Raw genomic sequence first — 7,923 nt, 5'->3', positions numbered from 1 at the left:
GGTCTGAGAAATTAAATAGAATTGATAGAAAACATGGATAACAATCAAAATAATACAGAAAAACACATTTTAACATGTACAATAAAATATAATATGAATTTCCTAGAATAGTTTTAGAGGAAAAACAATTCATAATTTCCATGCATAATATTCCATTTTCCTCCATATTTTTGAGTATGCTATTTTCCTTCATGCCATTGGACTTTCTATTCCATTGTCTGATGCAACTTATATTTATCCTTCTAGAAGCAACTCTATCAACTTTGTGCTTTACCATTTCCTTTTATTGTGCACTCATAGCACTTAAAATAATAGAAAGTTAATAAAATAGCAGTTATTTTTTAAAAAGTAATTTTTATTACAGATAATTTAAAAGGAATTTTGCACATATTTTAGTCATTTTAAATGTATTACTTTAAAATTGTAAATAATCTATTTAAACTTGATTTTTATTGTTGACACTATTACAGATGTCCCCATCCCCCTGACCCCCATTGCCCACCTCCACCCAGCCCCCACCCCCTTTTCCTTCTGGCCTTGGCCATCACCTCACCATTGTCTGTGTCTATTGTTACACATACATGTTCTTTGGCTAATCTCTTCACCTTCTTTCTTCTAGTCCCCCTAACCCCACTGCCTTCTGACCTCTGTCAATCTGTTCCATGTATCCATGCCTCTGGTTTTATTTTGTTCTTCAATTTATTTTGCTCACTAGATCATATATTTGTCTTTCTCTGACTGGCTTGTTTCATTTAGTGTATATACTCTCCAGGTCCATCCATTCTGTCACAAAGGGTAAAAGTTCCTTCTTTTTTACAGCCCCATAGTATTCCATTGTATAAATTCTTTTTTATCCACTTATCTACTGATGAGCACCAAGGCTGTTTCCAGATCTTAGCTATGAATATAGGGGTGCATATATTACTTCTGATTGGTGTTTCAGGATTTATAGAACATATTCCCAGAAGTTGGATTGCTGGGTCAAATGGCAGTTCCATTTTTAATTTTTTGAGGAAGCTCTATGCTGTTTTCCACAGTAGCTGCACCGGTCTGCATTTCCACCAACAGTGCACTAGGGTTTCCTTTTCTTTCTTTTTTTTTCTTTTTTAAAAAATATATTTTATTGATTTTTTTACAGAGAGGAAGGGAGAGAAGTAGAGAGTTAGAAACATCAATGAGAGAGAAACATTGATCAGCTGCCTCCTGCACATCTCCCACCGGGGATGTGCCCGCAACCAAGGTACATGCCCATGACTGGAATTGAACCTGGGACCTTTCAGTTCGCAGGCTGATGCTCTGTCCACTGAGCCAAACCGGTTACGGCGGGTTTCCTTTTCTTTACATCTTCGCCAGTACTTGTTTATTTATTATTGATGGTAGCCATTCTGGCAGGTAGCCATGTCTTTAGGGTTCTCTATGTACAATATCATGTGGTTTCAATTTGCATTTCTCTGATAATTAGTGATGTTGAACATTTTTCCATATGTCTATTGGCCCTCTGTATGTCCTCTTTGGAGAAGTATCTATTCAGGTCCTTAGCCCATTTCTTTAATGGGATTGTTTGTCTTCCTCATGTTGAGTTGTTTAAGTTCTTTATATATTTTGGAAATCAATCCCTTAGCAGATATATCATTGGCAAATATGTTCTCCCATACAGTGGGTTCCCCTTTAATTTTGTTAATGGTTTCTTTTGCTATGCAGAAGCTTTTTAGTTTGATATACTAGTAGCCCCATTTATGTTTCCTTTGCTTCTCTTGCTTAAGAGATGTATTGGTGAAAATACTGCTAAGAGCTGTCTGAGATTATATTGCCTATGTTTTCTCCTAGGATTTTTTGTTAGTAAGTAAAATCACCCAAATAAATTTAATATAAACAGACAAGCAAATAAATAAACAAATAAAATCTCCTAGGATTTTATGGTTTCATAACATACACTTAAGTCTTTTATCCATTTTGCGTTTATCCTTGTGTATGGTGTAAGTTGGTGGTCTTTCTTTTTTTTTATATATATATATTTTATTGGTTTTTTATAGAGAGGAAGGGAGAGAGATAGAGAGCTAGAAACATCGATGAGAGAGAAACATCGATCAGCTGCCTCCTGCACACCTCCCGCCAGGGATGTGCCCTCAACCAAGGTACATGCCCTTGACCGGAATCGAACCTGGGACCCTTCAGTCCGCAGGCCGACGCTCTATCCACTGAACCAAACCGGTTACGGTAAGGTGGTCTACTTTCATTTGTTTGTTTTTTTGTTTGTTTTTTTTGCACATGCCTGTCCAATTTTCCCAACACCATTTATTGAAGAGACTATCTTTACTCCATTGTATGCTCTTGCCTCCTTAGTCAAATATTAATCAACCATATTGGAGTGAATTCATTTCTGGGGTCTCTGCTCTATTCCATTGGTCTATATGCCTGTTGTTGTGCCAGTACCAGGCTGTTTTGATTACAATGGCTTTGTAGTATAGTTTGATATGTGGTATTGTGAGCCCTCCAAGTTGTTCTTCTTTCTAAAGATTTCTGTGGCTCTTTGGGATATATTTTTCTTTTGCTTCCACATAAATTTTTGGAATATTTGTTCTCGATCTGTGAAATATGGTGTTGCTATTTTAATAAGGATTATGTTGAAACTGTGAATTGCTTTGGGTAGTATGGACATTTTAATTATATTAATTCTTCCAATCCATGAGCATATTATATGCTTCCAATTTTGAAATTATTCCTCTATTTCCTTTTGCAATGTCCTATAGTTTTCTGAGTACAGGTCTCTTACCTCCTTGGTTAAGTTAATTCCAAGGCATCTTATTTTTATTGTTGTTGTGCAGTGATAAATTGAATTGTTTTATTGGTTTATCTTTCTGAGAGTTCATTATTGGTGTATAAACAATGCCATCAATTTATGGATGCTAATTTTATATCCTGGTAGATTGTTGAATTAATTTATTAAATATAGCATTATTTTGGTAGTGTCTTTTGGGTTCTCTATGCACAATATCATCTGTGAATGACAGTTTTACTTCCTCCTTTCCAGTTTGGATACTTTTGTTTTTTCTTCTTGTCTGATGACTATGGCTAGGATTTCCAGTGCTATGTTGAATAAGAGAGATCAAAGCGGACATCCCTGTCTTGTGCCTGACCTTAAGGGGAATGCTTTAAATTTGCCCATTGAGTATGATATTGGCTGCAGGTTTGTCATATATGGTCTTTATTATGTTGAGGTATGATCCCTCTATTCCCACTATGCTGAGATTTTTTTTATGCTGAGAGTTTTATCAAAAAAGTTTGCTGGATTTTGTCAAATGCTTTTCCTGCATCAATTGTTATGATCATGTGATTTTTGTCCTCCAATTTGTTTATATTATCAATCACATTTATTGATTTGTGAATATTGTATCAGCCTTGCATCCTCACAATAAATCCCACTTGGTCATGGTGTATGACCTTATTAATGTACTGCTGGATCCGATTTGCTAATATTTTGTTGAGGATATTAGCATCAATATTCATCAGGGATATTGGCCTGTAATTCTCTTTCTTTGTAGTGTCTTTATCTGGTTTTGGAATTAGGTTAATGCTAGCTTCATGAAAAAAACTTAGAAGTGTTCCTTCCTCTTGGATTTTTTGGAATAGTTTGAGGATAGGTGGTAGTTCTTTGAATGTTTGGTAAAACTCCCATGTGAAGCCATCCAGACTAGGTCTTTTGTTTGCTGGGAATTTTGTGATTACTGCTTTAATTTTGCCAGCTGTTATTGGCCTATTCCATTTTTCTGATTCTCTTTGATTGAGTTTCAGAAAATTGTATTTTCCTAGGAATATGTCTATTTCAGCCAGGGTGTACAGCTTGTTGGAATATAGTTGTTCATAGTATTTTTTTTAATGATCCTGTGTATTTCTGGTGGGGTCAGTTGCACTTCACCTCTTTAGTTTCTGATTTTGTTTATTTGGGTCCTCCCTCTTTATTTCTCAGAGTATTGACCAAATATTGCAGGCAGCTCTATTGATGTTAAGTAATTCAGATTATTATTTTTCTATGAATAGTTTAAAATGAAGTACTTTAAAATAGTAAGAAAAGTTACTTGCTGTTGGAGAGAATTACACCAAAGGTCTTGACTATATCTCAAAACTATTTTTTATTCTGTTTAATGCCTATATCCATAATCATGCTTTTTGAATGGCTTAAAATGGATGAATCTGTTTTATTACTTTATCAACAAATCACAGATAACATATAAATTATAATGCCTATTTATTAACTAGCTTTCAAAAACACTTTTCAATGATCCCCTCTCTAATACAACTGTGAGGTAAATAGATGGCAAATGTGATTAACCTTAACCCTAGTAGGATATTGCTTGTTTAAGGTTACCTAGGACTGTGGTCGGCAAACTGCGGCTCGCGAGCCACATGCAGCTCTTTGGCCCCTTGAGTGTGGCTCTTCCTAAGCCTTAGGAGTACCCTAATTAAGTTAATAACAATGTACCTACCTATATAGTTTAAGTTTAAAAAATTTGGCCCTCAAAAGAAATTTCAACCGTTATACTGTTGATATTTGGCTCTATTGACTAATGAGTTTGCTGACCACTGACCTAGGAGATCAGTGACAGAGCCAAAAGTTTTTTTTAAAATTCCTACTTTAAATTTGATAAGAACATGTAGATGTGCTTTTATGTAACCAGCTCAGCTTTTTAAGTTTTTCTGGGAAATTAAAATGATCAATTTCCATAAGAAATAAATAACATGAATGAAATATAACATAAGAATGCTTTTTATCTCACATTCTTCTTAGCTAAGCTGTTTTTAAAATTGCAAAATTACCTTGAACTAGACATTATATTAAAAGATGTTATCACATATATTTCTTGTTTACTGAACTGTATCAATGAAGGTAAAATTGCCAACTATATTATGCACATATATACATACAAACCTGGTAAAAGAAGCAAAATGACACTTAAAATCTTAACTAATAAAGACAAATAATGATTAGTGAAAATTTTGAATTATGGTTTTTAAAAATAAAATTTACTTTATTTTACTGAAGTTCATAGAGTAAATCTATTTTTAAAAATATAAGAATTATCTCTGGCCAGGTTGGTTCAATGGAGAGAGCACTGGCCCAAGTCGAGAAATGAAGGGTAACAGGTCAAGGGCATGGAACTCAGTTATAGGCTTGATAGCTGGCCCTGGTCCAGGTGCATGTGGGAGGCAACCACTGGATGTTTCTCTCTGTCTCTATCCCTCCCTTCCATTCTCTCTATAAATCAATGGGAAAATATCCTCAGAGGAGGATTAACAAAAATATATATATATGTATATTAAATAAAAATATAACAATTTTAGGTACCTACCTGGCTGTGCTGGGCCTAAAATATATGGGAGAACATTTTGTAAAGTAAATGATTGTCTGACCACTATGCTGTACATCTGAAACTAATCCTAATATATAAAAGACCAGGGTTGCAATGACCAATCATGACCAAAGGCTGACCAACCCAGAAGACCTTCCGTCAGCGCTGGGTTGCCCTGGTGCCCCAGCACTGACTGCTCCACTGCAGCCTGGCAACCCAGCACTGACTGCCCAGGGGGCTCAGACCCAGAGAGAGAGGCAGGGTCTGATCCACAGCCTCAGTGGCAGCTGTTGATCAGTACTTGCCTCTCTCTTTCTCTCCTTCTTTCTTTCCAGGTTTTGCCAGCAGCTGGGCCTTTCTTTCTCTCCCGGCCACTGGGGCTGCTGCTCTCTGAACAGGCCCGGAGATAGGCCTGGATATGCTGCCTGGCATAGGAACCCATCAATCAGAACCAAATTTGGGTTTTGTGAAGAACCAATGGCTGCCTAGGAGGGGGAGCTTTTGACATTGATTGGCATAGGAAGTGACCAATCAGAACCAAATGTGGATGCTGTGAAGAACAAATGGGTGCCTAGGAGGCAGAACTTTTGATGCTGACTGGCATAGACACCAACCAATCAGAACCAAATGTAGGTGCTGTGGGGAGCAAATGGCTGCCTAGGAGGCAGAGCTTCTGACGCTGACTGGCATAGAAACTGACCAATAGAACCAAATCTGGGGGCTGTGGGGAGCCAATGGCTGCCTAGGAGGCGGAGCTTTTGATGCTGATTGGCATAGAAACTGACCAATCAGAACCAAATTGGCCAGCAGAGGAGGGTAGTTGGGGGTGAGATCAGGCCAGCAGGGGAGGTCCATTGGGGGCGAGATCAGGCCAGCAGGGGAGGGCAGTTGGGGCAAACCAGGCCAGCAGGGGAGGGCAGTTAGGGGTGATCAGGCTGGCAGGCAGAGCAGTTAGGGGTGATCAGGCAGGCAGGCAGGTGAGCAGTTAGGAGCCAGTGGTCCCAGATTGCGAGAGGGATGTCCAACAGTTGGACATCCCCAAAGGGGTCCCCAATTGGAAAGGGTGCAGGCTGAGCTGAGGGAAACCCCACTCTGTGCACAAATTTCATGCACTGGGCCTCTGGTACAAAATAATATTGAATTTAAACTATTAAAAATGAAATTTTAAAAATATATAAACATTATATATTTATTATAATTAGTTCTAATTTTGATGAACTCCTGTCCAAATTATTTTAAAATTTTGAGTATAAAAATTTCTACTAATGAGTGTTGAGTGTATTGAATAACAAAAGAAATGTTCCTCAGGGTTAAAAGAAATCACAATCTCTATACTTAATCACATTTAGATTTGTTTCTTACTTTTATTTCTGATGTTTTAGTTGTTTTCCCTATAGTTATTAAAATTGGACTAGAAAGGAATCTCCAGATATGTGGTGTTATCACTATAGTGTAATATTCAGTCTTTTCAAATGGAAAAATAACTATTCCTCTCTATGCTCAACATTTAAGTGTTCCTTATACCAGGAAATGCCTCAGATCAATGGAATGGATGATAGAATATTTAAAAATATGTAAGCCTTTTTAATTAGCAAAATGTTCTTCCAAGCTTGTCAGAAAAAATCAAAACTTGGCAGAAACACATGCTCATCGCACATAACAGGAAAGAGGCTTACAGAAGCAAATGCAAATGGTGACCTTTAAAAAATAATTCAAGTTGTTCCATAAAGTGTTTTAAAATGTGAAAAATAGGCATTATTTCATAGAAGTAAATGTGACAGAAGCAAGATTGCCTTTATTAGCTTATATTACTATTATTCATAGAACTTGCCTATTGATTTGGTTAAACAAATCAGTTTCCTAGTGTCATCCTGTGCACCAATAGGTCACGGGTTTAATTCCTAGGCAGGACACATGCCCAGATTTTGGGCTCCATACCCAATAAGGATGGATCCCCAGTAGAGGTACATGTGGAAGCCAACCAATCGATGTTTCTCTCTCACATTGATGTTTCTCTTTCTCTCTCTAAAAAATCAATAAAAACATGTTTGTTTGTTTTTTAAAAAATCAGTTTTCTTTCCTATATTGGTTTGCTGATCAGAAAGGTAAGGCAAGCTTTGTAATAGTATTGTTAGCGGACTATTGAGTTGAAGTCCCTTGAGTTGGAGGGGAGGGCTGTCCCCTCCTCCACTCTTATAAATCTCATAAGAAAGATTTCAGATACACACTTTGATTTCATAAAGAGGAAGCAGGTTTAAACATATACAAGACTCAAATTTTCAAAAGCAGTATACTCTTTTAACAGATAAGAGAGACTATATTGTGAATCTTCCTAGATATTGTGAGTCATTGGACATATTTAGAAGTAACATCTAAATTATTTTATTTTCCTATTCTTATAAGTGGTAATTGCTTCTTATGGTGATTGATTTTGGGATTATTTTTAGCATGCCTTTATTGCCTTTCACCACCTGGTAAATAGCCCCCTATATTAAAACCCATATATTTGAAATGCCTAATTTGTTTTATCAACTGGATCCTTAGTAAACCAAAAATAAGAAGCCAGTTGAAAATT

Source organism: Myotis lucifugus, unplaced genomic scaffold (assembly GCF_000147115.1).
Source record: "Myotis lucifugus unplaced genomic scaffold, Myoluc2.0 scaffold_2, whole genome shotgun sequence".
In the NCBI taxonomy this organism is placed as follows: domain Eukaryota; kingdom Metazoa; phylum Chordata; class Mammalia; order Chiroptera; family Vespertilionidae; genus Myotis; species Myotis lucifugus.
Note: the sequence above shows the minus strand (reverse complement) of the source record.